The sequence below is a fragment of the Podarcis raffonei genome, chromosome 4, assembly GCF_027172205.1.
Source record: "Podarcis raffonei isolate rPodRaf1 chromosome 4, rPodRaf1.pri, whole genome shotgun sequence".
NCBI classification, from domain to species: Eukaryota; Metazoa; Chordata; class Lepidosauria; order Squamata; family Lacertidae; genus Podarcis; species Podarcis raffonei.
The window spans coordinates 966,544-981,031 of NC_070605.1; the positions used below are offsets into that span (position 1 = coordinate 966,544).

The 14,488-nt window shown below is 43.7% G+C and overlaps 1 protein-coding gene across 1 annotated transcript in view; it reads left to right on the plus strand.

The window, feature by feature from the left end:
- LOC128412051 (zinc finger protein 91-like) overlaps positions 1-14,488 on the plus strand; it is a 96,555-nt gene that overhangs the window by 14,884 nt on the left and 67,183 nt on the right. The gene's annotated exons all lie outside the window — the stretch shown is intronic.

Here is a 14,488-nt window from a genome sequence, read left to right on the forward strand (position 1 = left end):
GATCTATGAAACTCTGGACAAACTAAGTAAACAAGTTACTGAAGCTACAAATAAAATTGACCAAAATACTACAAGTATCAACAACTTGACTCAGAAGGTGAATTCAAATACAGAATCAATCAAAAAATTACTGCAAGAATCAGCATCAAATCAAAAGATTGCCCAGGAAGCAAAAGAAAAAGCAGTTGCTGTAGAAGAAAAGATAACACCGATAAGCAAACAGCTTGGGGACCATCAGACGCAGCTTGGGGCCCACCAGGCACTCTTGTCTATGATTGAACTGAAGGAAAATCAGGTCAACCTGAGGGTCAGGGCGGTACCTGAACTTGAGAAAGATAACTTAAGTGACTTCTTGACACAGGAATTTGCAGACTTTTGGAAATTGGATGATAAGCAAGATTTTAAAATAGTTAGCGCTTTTAGACTTGGAAGAGGAGGGAGAAGGAACAGGGTGAGAGACTGTTTGATCACCCTCCGATCAAAAGAGGAGAGAAAATATTGAGCCTGCATTACCAGAATACTTTGATAATACAAGAATCAAGAGTGGAGATATTTAAGGATATTCCGAAACATCTTTTGGACCTTAGGTCCAATTATGGAGACCTGGTGACTTTGTTGAAAGGTAACAGAATCATCTTTAGGTGGGAATTCCCTCAAGGCCTATCCTTTACTTTTAAAGGCAAGAAGTTCAAAATAAGATCAGTGGAGGAGAAAGAAAAATTTCTGAGAGATTACGAAGAAGACCTGCAAAAAGGAGCGGAAAGAGAGCCAGGAGCCCTACAACCAGGAATATTAGACAAAGCACTACCACCTTTGGAATTGGACAAGACACAGAAAGTGATACCACCGTTAGATCAAGAGGACTTATTGGGAGCAGTTGGAGGAAAGATAATTTAAATATATTATGTCTCTGCAATTACTAAGCTGGAATATTCACGGTCTTAATTCCCCAGAGAAAAGGAAAAAAGTTTTTCATATATTGAAAAAGGAACAATTGGACTTAATCTGTTTACAGGAAACACATGTGATAAGGCTGCACAGGAAAATATTGATTAATAAGAGATTGGGCCAAGAATTCATTTCATCAGACAAGGTTAAAAAGCGAGGAGTAGTTATTTATGCAAAAGAGAGCCTATCACCGAAATTTGTTTTTAAAGATGAGCAAGGAAGATTTATAGCAATTGAAATCCAAACGCAAGGAGAAAAATTGCTGATAATAGGAGTATATGCACCGAATGAGGGGAAATCTGAATTTTATAAGAAGTTGCATGAGACTTTGTTGGACTATATGGACTATAATATTATCTTGATGGGTGACATGAATGGAGTGGTATCCACAAATATGGACAAGTCGCAGAGACAGGTAGTTACTAAAAATGGTAGACTACCAAAAACTTTTTTTGAACTGACTGACAATATGGATTTGATCAATACTTGGAGAACTAAGAATCCCTTGGGTAGAGAGGGAACCTTCTTTTCTGAGGCCCAAAAGACATGGACAAGAATTGACCAAATCTGGATAACTAGAGGACTGGCACCTAAGATTAGGAAGGTTGAGATCTGTCCCAAGACGTGCTCCGACCATAATGCCGTGAAAATGGACATGAAATTAACACCAATTGGTTCCTTCAGATGGAGAATGAATGACACCTTGTTTAGAGACCAAGAGGTGATTAAGAAGTCCCAAAAAACCTTGAGAGACTATTTTGAGATAAATTTGAGTACTACCGTGGATAAAAGAGTAATTTGGGACGTGAGTAAAGCAGTTATGAGGGGGTTTCTGATTCAACAGAATTCATTAAAGAAGAGAGCTCAAAATGAGAAAAAAGAAAATTTTTTGGAAAAAATAAGAGAGGGCGAGAACAAACTGAGAGTGAAACCCAATTCACAAGAGATTCTGAGAGAAATAAAGTTACATCAAGTGCAATACATGAACATGATGAACCAGGAAATTGAATGGAAAATTAAACAGATGAAACAAAGGACTTTTGAATCGGCAAATAAATGCGGGAAACTGCTAGCTTGGCAGATGAAGAAAAGACAAAAATTTAATACCATTACTAACTTGGAAGTGGAAGGAAAAAACATTCAGATTCCAGTGGAAATTAGAAAATGCTTCCAGAGGTACTTTAAACAATTATATACACAAGGACCCCAGAAAGAGTTTGATATCGACCAATTTTTAAAAACAAATGGATTATAAAAAATCTCTCAAGAAAACAAGACAACGCTGAACTACAAAATTACAGAACAGGAGGTAGAAGGTGCCATTCAGATTATGCAGTTGGACAAATCTCCAGGGCCGGATGGCTTAACCTCAAAATACTACAGAACTTTGAAGGACTGGATAATTAAACCACTAAAGGAGGTTTGTAACGAAATTTTGGAGGGGAAAAAAGCGCCAGAGTCATGGAAAGAAGCATATATTACACTCATACCGAAAACTGAGTCTGAAAAGACACAACTTAAGAACTACCGCCCCATATCCCTACTTAATGTGGATTACAAAATTTTTGCTGATATTTTGGCCAAAAGACTAAAAAAAGTATTAGTGGAAGAGATTCACAAGGACCCAGGCAGACATTTGTCTGATAATACGAGGAATATAATTAATATTTTGGATAAGTTGCAAGTGGATATCAACACTAAAGCAGTGTTAATTTTTGTGGATGCGGAGAAAGCCTTTGACAATATTTCTTGGAGTTTCATGAAGAAAAATCTTCAGGGGATGGGGGTTGGTCAAGGGTTTGAAAATGGTATAGGTGCAATTTATTTGGAACAAAAGGCTAAACTAATAGTTAACAACGTGGTGACAGAGGAATTTAAGATAGAGAAAGGGACACGACAAGGCTGCCCAATTTCCCCATTACTTTTTATTTCGGTCCTGGAGGTTCTAAATATGATTAGAAGGGACCGTTTGATTCAAGGTATAAAGGTCGGAGCTAAACAATATAAATTGAAAGCTTTTGCAGATGACTTAGTACTGACATTACAGGAGCCAGAATCTAGTACCAAAAGAGTATTAGAAATGATTGAAGAATTTGGTCATGTGGCAGGGTTTAAGTTGAACAAATCAAAAACTAAAGTTCTTGAGAAAAATTTAACACCAATTGAGAAGGAGAGGTTTCAGAATGAGACAGGTTTAACATTGGTTAAGAAAGTGAAATATCTGGGGATTAATATGACAGCTAAAAATGGGAATTTATTTAAGGACAACTATGAAAAATGCTGGACAGAAGTGAAAAAGGACCTAGAAATATGGTCAAATTTGAAGCTTTCCTTGTTGGGTCGAATTGCGGCTATAAAGATGAATGTACTGCCAAGAATGTTATTTTTGTTTCAGTCGCTACAAGTTTTGGACAAAATGGACTGTTTCAAGAAGGGGCAGAGAGACATTTCTAGATTTGTCTGGCAGGGCAAGAAGCCCAGAATAAAATTTAAAATATTAACTGATGCAAAGGAAAGAGGTGGATTTGCCCTGCCAGACCTTAAACTTTATTATGAATCAGCAGCATTTTGCTGGCTGAAAGAGTGGCTGCTTCTGGAGAACACAGACATTTTGGATTTAGAAGGTTTTAATAATGTGTTTGGGTGGCATGCATATTTGTGGTACGACAAGGTTAAAGCACATAAGGCATTTAAAAACCATACTGTCAGGAAAGCATTGTTTAATGTCTGGATAAGATACAAAGACTTATTTGAAAATAGAGGACTTCCGGGTTAGCGCCATCGACTAATGGCGGATTCCCTCTGAGCTCCGGAGGGAATCGGCTCTGTAGGATTGGGTCTGGCTGCTGCGGTGATGCGGGGACCCTTAAAAATCACAGGCGGTGAAGCCTGTGAACCTGGTGACTTGGCGGGCACCATTTGCGCCCCCCCGACCTGTGAAGAGCCTTTTTAAAGGCTTCGGAACGGGGGACGGGGTGAGCGGCGCGGTGCTGAGAGTCGACTGCTTCTCCTGCAGAGTGAAGCCGCATTGCCATGGTCGGAGAGCGCTGACTTCTTCTTTGGAACAATTGGACTCTAAAAGTAACAACCCGTGAGTACTACGGAAATTGGCATCGTAAAGAAAAAAAAATATTTTTTTAAGAATTAGGCACGATCGGGGAAGGTGTAAAAAGGAAGTCTGCCTCCCCGTCTTGTAAACAAGTTAAAGCAAAGACCTGCTAACTAAGGTCGAGAGAACCTCTTTTTTCCTTCTTTGGTAAAAGACTTTAATTTCACGGTTTGGCAGTATAGGAAATCTTGTTGGAGGATAAAAGAGCTAATTTTGGGAGCTGAAGTGCCACCCTCCCGGACCCGGGAGTGTTCCGCGAGAGAGCCTGCGCGAGAGAGCCTGTTGATGAGGTACTAAAGAGCTTGACAGCTGTCAAATTAGCTGTCAAGACAGAAAAAGAGAACTTTGTTTCTGCTGCTTCTGCTGGTTATATCTGTTACCATTTTTGTTACAATTTGTTGAAAACAAGGAAGAACCGATACAAACTAACTGGATTTTTGGATTTGAACTGGAATGAACATTAAGAAACCAAAAATCCCTCTAGAGGGGGTTTTGGGACATTACAAGAATGGCTGGAGGAGGGAGAGTTCAGGCTGAATTGGACAGAGTCTTTGTTCTCTTGGGAAAGTTACAAGGCCAAATTGATGTTTTGGCTATAAATGTTACAACTCTGGACTCAACTGTAAACAATATAATGGAACCTGATAAGGATTTGAATCAGGAAGTGTATCTAACTGAACAGAAAGAGAAGCTTGACAACATTGAGTACTTGGAGAAGGAGACATATGTTGTCCCTGAAGAAAAGGAAGGAGGAGCTGTAATTCTGCAGATGATGAAAGAGAACTTGAGGTTTGACATGATGGCAATGAAGGAAAATAAGAACTTGATGTGGAAAATCTGGCCTGAATTGGAGATGGAAAAAAGGAGAGATCTCCTTATGTGGAGATCTGAAGACCTAAGGATTACAAATTTGCTTAAGGTGGAGGTTGGAGCCTTGGGGCCATTTGGTTTTGAAAGGAGTAAGAAACAAGATTTGGGCCCCACCTTTAAGTATGGAGGACTGGTTGGAAGAAATATGGATCCTGAAGGGCCAGAGCTTCTCCGAGATTTGGTGTTTAATTTTAAGGACTATCAGAAAAACCAGCAGAGAGGAATTGAGAGAGAATTAAGAGCCTCGGATGTGAGGTCTCCAGGCTAATACTAGATTAAGACTGGTGGATATTTGTGGGGGACTGAAACCGGGAAAGGGGGGTGTGGGGCTTGGGAATCCAAAGGGTACATAATTATAATGTGTTTTTTCTTTCATTTTGTTTTGGTAATGTGTACGAAATTTGGGAAATTCGTGGAAGGGAACCTGGGTCGACTTTAGAAAGAATGTTTTAAGAATGTGTATTGAGGTACAAGTGTTGATGTTGAAGTTTGGATAAGGTAAAATTGGTTTGTTTTAAAACGGACTAAATTAAAGGAAAATAAGGTTAGCAAAAATACATTGAGGAAATGAATGAAAGAGAAAAAGTAAAATAATAATATGTTAAATTAAGCATAGAAATAGGTTAAAAATTATGGATAAGGATTTGCTGAATTAACAATTTGAATTGGAATACAAGAAAGGGGGTATGAGGAGGTCAGGGAAATATGTTATTGAAAAATAGATTTTGTGAACTTTATGTGTTTTTAATTTTTTCTGCTTTTTGTTTTTCTTTTTTTTTTCTTTTAGACTTTATGTTTTTTTGTATTGTATTAAATTCAAAAATCTTAATAAATATATTTAAAAAAAGAAAAAAAGAAAATAAAACCCCAAGGTGGTTGTCACCGATGGAGGCTAAGGCTCAGAAAAAACTCAATATGGAGGCCAAATGGCCAAAATATTGGGAAATTTTGGAGCAAGAAGGAGACAAATTGAAATTGCAGTGTTTTGAGAAATTGAAAGATAAAGTGTGAGACTGGCTTCATTATTATCAAATAAGAGAAGTATATAATCTGGACAAAAAAACTGGCTTCCAGGTGGAAAAATCAAAGTTGGAAACAGAACTGTTAGAACCCAAAACTAAGATACTGTCAAGAATGTATAACTTGCTGTTAAAATGGAACACTCAGGATGAAACGGTTAAATCTGCTATGATTAAATGGGCACAGGACTTTGGATATAACATTATGCTTGCTGACTGGGAACAGTTGTGGACCACAGGTATGAAATTCACGGCATGCAATGCCCTAAGAGAGAATATTATGAAAATGATATACAGGTGGTACATGACACCAGTCAAGCTTGCAAAAATATATCATTTGCCTGATAACAAATGTTGGAAACGTAAAGAAAATGAAGGCAGATTCTTTAACCTTTGGTGGACGTGCCCAAAGATTAAGGCTTTCTGGGAGATGATCTATAATGAAATGAAAAAGGTATTTAAATATACCTTCCTGAAGAAACCAGAGGTCTTCCTCTTGGGCATAGTCGGCCAATTGGTGCCAAAGAAGGATAGAACTTTCTTTATGTATGCAACAACAGCAGCAAGAATACTGATTGCAAAGTATTGGAAGACACAAGATTTACCCACACTGGAAGAGTGGCAGACGAAGGTGATGGATTACATGGAATTGGCGGAAATGACTGGCAGAATCCGAGACCAGGGAGAAGAGTCGGTGGAAGAAGATTGGAAGAAATTTAAAGACTATTTGCAGAAATATTGTAAAATTAATGAATGTTAAAATGATGTTGGATTGAAAATAAGGGGTATTGGTATTAAGATTAATAAGAATATGCAAATATGGATTGATAATGAATGGAAATATATAGTTATAATAGGTTAAGATATAGAGTAAAGATGGCTGAAAGAGGGTAAGGATTTGCTGAAATGTTTTTGTGAATGGGAATACAAAAAGGGCAGGTGAGAGGAGGTCAAGGAAACAAGTAAATGAGTCCAAAGATATTGAAAAATGGATATATATTTTTTTCTTTTTAAATTTCTTTTTCAACTGCCTGTTTTTTTGTTTTTTTCTGCATTTTGTACCCTTTTTTATTCTTTTTTCTATGTATTTTTTTTTAGTTTGTTAACTGTTGTAATAATGTTAGTGTGTTAATGGTTGTTATAATTCTTTCTATGTTGTAAACTTATGTTTTTTATTTTGTAAAACTTGAATAAATATCTTTTTTTAAAAAATGTGGTAGTGAGGGGGGTTACAGATGTATATTATGTGTTTTTATATTGTCTTTTTATGTTGTAACCGTCCTGAGACATGTGGGAACAGGAGTCGACTTTTAGAGGCTGAGGGGATTTTGCCCCCCAATGATATATTTGAGGGGGCCACCCCCCCAGTTGATAGGCATCGCCATTCCAGTGCCCTTTATGCATCATGTGATTGATTGTGCAAGGCGGGCCTTACCTGGCCCCCCACCAATATTTTATTCAAGTCGGCACCACTGGGTTGGGTAGTATACAAATTAAATAAAGACATAAATCGCCTTCCTTTGCACATGTTTCAGCTTGTCAATATCCTTATTTATTATCATTTTTAATATTTATGTGCCCTCCATCTGAAGATTTCTCAACAGAAACATACAGGATGAAAGCATGGCTTTCCCAAAAACAAGTCAAGCCAGAGAAATCTCTCCTCCCCTTTTTTTGGATGGAGTTACAAACTTTGTTGACCAGGGAACAGCTGTGGAAATAGTGCATCTTGATTTCAGTAAGGCTTTTGACAAAGTCCCCCGTGATCTTTCTGTGAGGAAGCCGGTAAAATGTGGGCTGAATGAGGAAACTGTTAGGCAGATTTGACTGACCAAACCCAAACAGTCCTCCTTCATGGTTCCTCATCATCCTGGGGATGAAGGCTGAACCCCCTTTTCACCTTGGGATCCAGCAGGCCCGCCAACCCCAGGTCGCGGAGAGTAACAAAGCTTCCAGGGAAACGAAGGTTCGAAGAAAAGAGATTTATTGAATAACACTGCAGCAGGCAACCAGCAGAATAACTTCTGAAAACTGGCTGCGTCACATAGCTTCAGGCAATAACATTTATACTTTTACCCCCACCCTGGTTCCCCATACATTGTTGCATATGGCTCGTGATCAGCTTGTGTTTCTGTTCCTGATTGGTTCAAGGGGTGCATGGGTGCCTCGTGGCCTTCTGTCAGATTGGTGCAGAGGGGCATGGGTGCCTCGTGCTCAGAGGTGGCGTGATGTGGTGTGACAACAGGAGGGGGCCATGCAGGTGCATCCTCCACAGTTTGGCAGTTAGGCCATGACCTTATTTCCTTATATGGGTAATTAGGGCAAGAGAAGTGCTTCTCGAAGCGTCTCGAAGCTTCTCCTCCTCAGTCCAGGGAGAGCAAAAAAAAAAACTTTCCCCTCAAATTGCAAAGTTAGCATTGTCACAGCAATACAAGCATACACTCTATTAGTAATATAAGTAGGCACTATAAGCAAAAAGCTCTACATGTAATCAGCTCCCTACAATCCCTCCTCTTCTTCTGGATCGCCATTTGGCGCATCCATAGGCAAACCATGATACCCTCGCATGAAAGCAATCACCTTAGGACCAAGGAGCTGAGATGTAAAGCGGTGTACCATTTGTTGCAAACATTGTAGCAAGCAGGGGGTACAAAAGCAAAGAAGCAATAAGATTAAAACAGGTCCAGCAATTAAAACCATAACATGACGAAGCCAGCTGCCATCAGGCAACCAGGAGTACAACCATCGCCAGGGATCCCCAGTACCAGTATCAGTGGGTTCCATGGGATTTTGAGCCACCATCTGTTCCATCTGGTCAATGGTTGCAGAAATGTTTACTGACTGGTCAGAAACGTACATGCAACAATGCGAATGAATTAGTGCACAAACCCCTCCCTTAGACGCAAGAATTATATCCAAAGCAAAGCGATTCTGGAGAGATAATTCTCTCAGGTCAGATAGTTCCTTATTGATGAGTCTCAAAGATTTAATAGTGGAATTAAACAGGGCCGTAGTCCAATCTGCTAGCCTGTGCAAATCACGGTAGTTCATGGCGGCACCAATTGAAGGTAAAATGCCTCTGGAGACGGCAGTTTCGGCATAGCGGGTAATAGGTGACTGCACTTCTCTTTTGTTGCGTAAGCGGACCGCTGGGAGCTTGTTCACTTTGTATACCAGGGGTACAACTACTCCCAAGGTGCAGGTCCCAGAGAAGGTAACAGGGACCCCTTTGTAGGCCCTAGTGCCACAAAATAGCCACAAATCAGGTTGGAGCAGGAGCATAGACCTTTTGCTCCTCTTCATCCAAGTGAACCATCCGCTGAAATATGACCCTCTGAAGGCGGCCTCATAGTCATTACATAGGGCCTGCATCTCACGGGGTGCCATAGTGCAAGGGGCTGAATGGTTCCAGGCTGCTGTGATATTAACATAGTTGTAGGTGCGGTTACAAAACGGGTATTTACCTAAAAAGGGACCAGAGTTAGAAGTAAACACAAAGCAAAGTGGTGCCTGCTCTGTTAGAGAAAGAAATACAGAGGGCGACCTTGTTTGCTTGTCTGGGTCGGTATTGTTAATATAATAGGAAGCATTTATCGGGAGCCCATGTAATAGCAAGCCAGGTCTGCTGGACTGTGGCGGAATGTGCATACATACCCAGCACTCAGAGAGATTGAGGGTAGATGCAAAACTGTTCATATCCTCAATATATGTATTGTTTTTCCAAATTTGATGGTAGGGCTCTGACCGTCCGGTCTTCCGGATAGGTGTATCATCTCCTAGACCCATCCCAAGCAGGGTCAATAACAGGAGGGTTAAGGGAATAGGTGCTGACCTTTTCCTCCCACAAAACCGGTGGCGTTCATGCCAACAGAAATAGACAAACATCCAAATGACCAGGGTGAGAAGGAGCCCCCCTATCCACCATTCCCACTGGCTCCACAAGTCAAACATTGCGGAAAATATTTTAAGAATTGGGCCCCAAACTATAACAGTAGTGACCAGAAATCCCAGGAGGGTGTACGTGGCTGAAATGATCTGGGGGAAGAGACTCTCTAGGTTGGAGAAGCGGGGAGGGAAAATAACAAGCCACACACCCGCAAGAGAAGACTGCCACCCGTACCTTACTTGAAAAGGGAGACAAAATCTCCACAGGGGAATTCCCACTCCAAACTACAGCTATACAACACCTTGCTCTTGCATGGGGCAAGATGTTCTCTGGGGGTTTGGTTTCCAATACAGGTGCGTTGGGGACGCTGCCCGCGGGCGCCCCTCCCATCCACTTCTTCAGCCGTGCGTTGAGATACCAGCGTCCGGAGTGGTATCAGCAGGGCGGTCGTCTGGTGCCTTTCTGGAGATGGTCAGCTTCAGAGGATCGTCAGGATTCGGTGTAACTGTCCAACTAGGCAGAACCTTCTTAACACGGGTGTGATGGACCCACGGGGTGATGCCAGCGACCTTAACAGCGGTGGGGGTGGATATCAGCACAGTATGCGGGCCTTTCCAGCACGGTTGCAGGGGTACCTGGGCCCAGTCCTTGATCCACACCTCGTCGCCTGGCTCAAACTGATGCAGGGGCTCGGTTAAAACACAAGGCGTGCGAGCCTGGGTCCACCTATTGAGAGAAGAGAGAACTCGGGAGAGTGATTGTACATAGTTTTCTAACTGGACATCTCTGCTCGCGCTTGGCGTTATCATCCTGACGTAAGGGACTGGCCTTCCAAACATCACCTCAAAAGGTGACAAATGGGTACGCTTCTGAGGTAGGCTCCTGACCCTTAACAAGGCCAGGGGCAACATGGACACCCAATTAGAGCCAGTCTCCTGAGTGAGTTTGGACAACTGGTTCTTCAGTGTCCTGTTCATCCTTTCTACTTTCCCAGAGCTCTGAGGCCTATAGGCGGTGTGTAGTTTCCAGTTGATTTGTAGAACTTTTGCCAGTTCTTGCAACACTGAATGAACAAATGCTGGCCCATTATCAGATCCGATGGACCTGGGTAGGCCATAACGGGGTATAATTTCTTTCAAGAGGCATCGGGTTACCTCGCTAGACCGCTCGGACTTGGTGGGCCATGCCTCAACCCATCCAGTATAGGTGCACACTGCCACTAACATGTAGCGGTAAAGTCCGCATCGGGGTAGTTCTGTAAAGTCCACCACAAGATCTTCCATAGGGGCACTCCCGGTGTGTTGGATTCCTGGGGGGACCAAAGGCCCTGTCCTTGGGTTATTCTTCTGGCACAAAATGCACCCTCTGGATACCTGGGCAGCTAATTGATAGAGATTAGATATATAGAAGCACTTCCCTAAGTGTTGAGTGGTGGCGTCCGGCCCTGTGTGGGTGGACTCATGATACCGCTGGACAATCTGACGAGACAGGGAAGTTGGTACCCATATCCGGTCATCAGGGGTGAGATACCAGCCTTCTGTGGAAGCTTGCAATCCTTCCTCTTTAGCTGAAGCTTTCTCCGCATCAGAATAACGGGGCTTTGCTGCAGTATCCAGAAGTGCTTCAGGGACCAGGGCTCCAATGAACGGTGCTGGAGGTGATTCTCGGGCTGCCCCTTTCGCTACCTTGTCTGCCAATCGGTTGCCTCTGGCTTCTTCGCCCGGTCCAGTCTTGTGCCCATAACAATGTACAACTGCCACCGCTTCTGGCTTCCAGACAGCATCCAAAAGGTCTAAAAGCGCTTGGGGATGTGCTACCAGACTTCCCTTGGAGGTAAGTAGTCCTCTCTCTTTCCACAGCGCCCCATGGGCATGCAAAGTCAGAAAGGCGTACTTGGAGTCCGTATATATGTTGATCTTTTTTCCCTCTGCTAGGCACAAGGCCCTAGTGAGTGCTGTTATTTCTGCGAGTTGCGCTGAGGTACCAGGAGGAAGGGGCTTCGCCTCAATGACCTGGTCTTCTAGGGCTACTACGGCGTATCCTGCTTTTCGCTGGCCATTTTCCACAAAACTACTTCCATCCACAAACCAGGTGGACCAGTGAGGGTTGGCCTTGTCCTTCAAGTCAGGTCTGCTAGAGTACACTTCATCCATGACTTCCACACAATCGTGGGCCGGCTCTTCACCTTTTCCAACCGGTAGTAAGGTTGCTGGGTTGAGAGCTGCAGTAACTTGGAACTTTAAGCGTGGATTCAATAGCAGCACCTGACACTTCCTCATTTTTGCTTGAGACAGAAAATAAGTGCCTTTCATATCAAGCAGAGCTGGGACCGCATGGGGTGTCACACAAGTGGTGTCTTGTCCAAATGTGAACTTGTCTGCCTTTTCCAACAGGGTAGCCACGGCTACTACTGCCCTCATGCAAGGGGGCAATCCCTGCTCAGTTGGGGTCAGTCGCTCTGATAAATATGCGACAGGCTGCTGCCAGCTTCCCAGTCTTTGACACAACACTCCCTTGGCTATCCCCTGATCCTCATCTGTATACAAGGTGAAAGGCTTCTCAGGGTTGGGGATGCCGAGTGCTGGGGCCTGCTGTAATGCAGTTTTAAGATCCTGGAAGGCCTGCTGTTGCTCAGGTCCCCATACAAATGGGTCTTTCTCCGTTCCTCTTGTGGATTCATGCAAGGGCCGAGCAATGCTACTATAATTAGGTATCCATATTCTGCAAAACCCTGCAGATCCCAAAAATCCGCGGAGTTCCCGGCGGTTCTTAGGTTCAGGTATTTGGAGTATGGCCTGCTTTCTTTCATCCCTTAATTTGCGTTGCTGGTGGGATATATCAAACCCCAAATACTTAACGGTAGGCTGGCAGATTTGGGCCTTTTTCTTTGAGACACGGTATCCGGCCTCTGACAAGTGATTTAACAGCTCCGTTGTGGCTTTTAGACACGTGTTCTCGTCAGAAGAGGCCAATAAAAGGTCATCTACGTACTGCAACAAAACTCTGGTGGGGTCGGTAGGGAAGTTTGCTAAATCTGATGCCAAGGCTACTCCAAAAAGGGTGGGTGAGTTCTTGAAACCTTGGGGAAGCCTGGTCCAAGTATACTGTACTTTGGTGCCAGTTCCCGGATCTGTCCATTGAAAGGCAAACAAGGGCTGGCTTTCTTCCGCTAGGCGGCAGCAAAAGAACGCATCTTTCAAGTCCAGTACAGTAAAATACTGTGCAGTGGGTGGTATAAGGCTGAGCAGAGTGTATGGGTTTGGCACATTCGGGTGGAGGGTCTCCACGGCCTGGTTGACTAATCGAAGGTCTTGGACAGGACGGTACCCGCCATCTTCCTTCTTTACTGGCAAAAGTGGAGTATTCCACTGAGATTGGCACTGCCTTAAAATGCCATGACGGAGTAACCGCTCTAAATGGACCCATACTCCTTCTGCAGCTACTCGTGGGATGGGGTATTGGTTTACTGCCACGGGGTTTGCGAAGGGTTTGGGTTTCACAATAATAGGGGGGACGTTCCTTGCCATTCCTGGAGGATTGCCTTCAGCCCACACGCAGGGGTTCGTTCCTTGCAGAATTACTTCTGGGATCTGGCCCTCCTCTTCTTTTACCATCATTAACCTCCAGTGTTCCCTCAAGGGGACTTCTAGGGATAGTTCTCCCACAGGACCAGTGTTCATGACAATCTTCCCATTGGGGGAAAAGGCAATCTGAGCTTGTAATTTGGCTAACATGTCTCGACCCAACAGTGGAATGGGGCACTCGGGGATGTAAAGAAACTTGTGCTGGACTGTGTGTCCTCCCAGTTTGCATGTGACCGGTTGCAGGAATGGTGCTTTTTGTGCTTCGCCCGTGGCCCCTACAATGGTGATTGCTTGTTGGGTTGGTTTGGATATAGCTGTGGGTAATACTGAGTGGGCAGCTCCCGTGTCAATCAGGAAAGAAAAGGTTCGGTTCCCAGTTTTCATTTTGACCGTGGGCTCATGGGAACCTAAGTCAGTTGGGCCCGGTCTGTCCTAATACTGGTCCTCTTGGAGACTCAAGGCTCCTGCGGGTCCTCTTGGGGTAGGCGACTGCCAAGGGCGTCCCTGCCCTCGACCTCTTCCTCTCCCGGGTACCCAAGGCTCAGCTGCGGGGTTCATTGAGTTCCCTCTTCCTTGGCCCCTTCCTTTAGAGTTTGCTTGGGGGCATTCCCGCTTCCAGTGCCCATCCTGCTTGCAAATGGCGCACTGGTTTCGACCTAGTCGGGCTCGCCCTCCTCCCTGGGTGCCTCCTTTTGTTGGGGTTCCTGCCTGGAGCGCCATCAACTTCTTGGCTTGGTATTTTTCCTTCTTCTTCTGAGCTTCCTCCTCTCTCTGGTTATAGGTGTTCTGTGCTATTTCTAACATCCATTCTAGGGGGTGCCCCATGAACCCGTCGTGCTTTTGGACTTTTCGGCGAATATCGCTGGCCGCCTGTGCTACAAAAGCTGCCTTTATAATAGGGGCGTTAGCAACATCATCTGGGTCCACTGGGGTATATTGGCGGTAAGCCTCCTTCAGGCGCTCCAGGTATGCTCCTGGAGCCTCATCATTCCCCTGCATTACCTCCCTGACCTTCATCAAGTTGGTGGGTTTTCGGGAGGCTCTCCTCATCCCAGTCAAAACATGTTGGCGA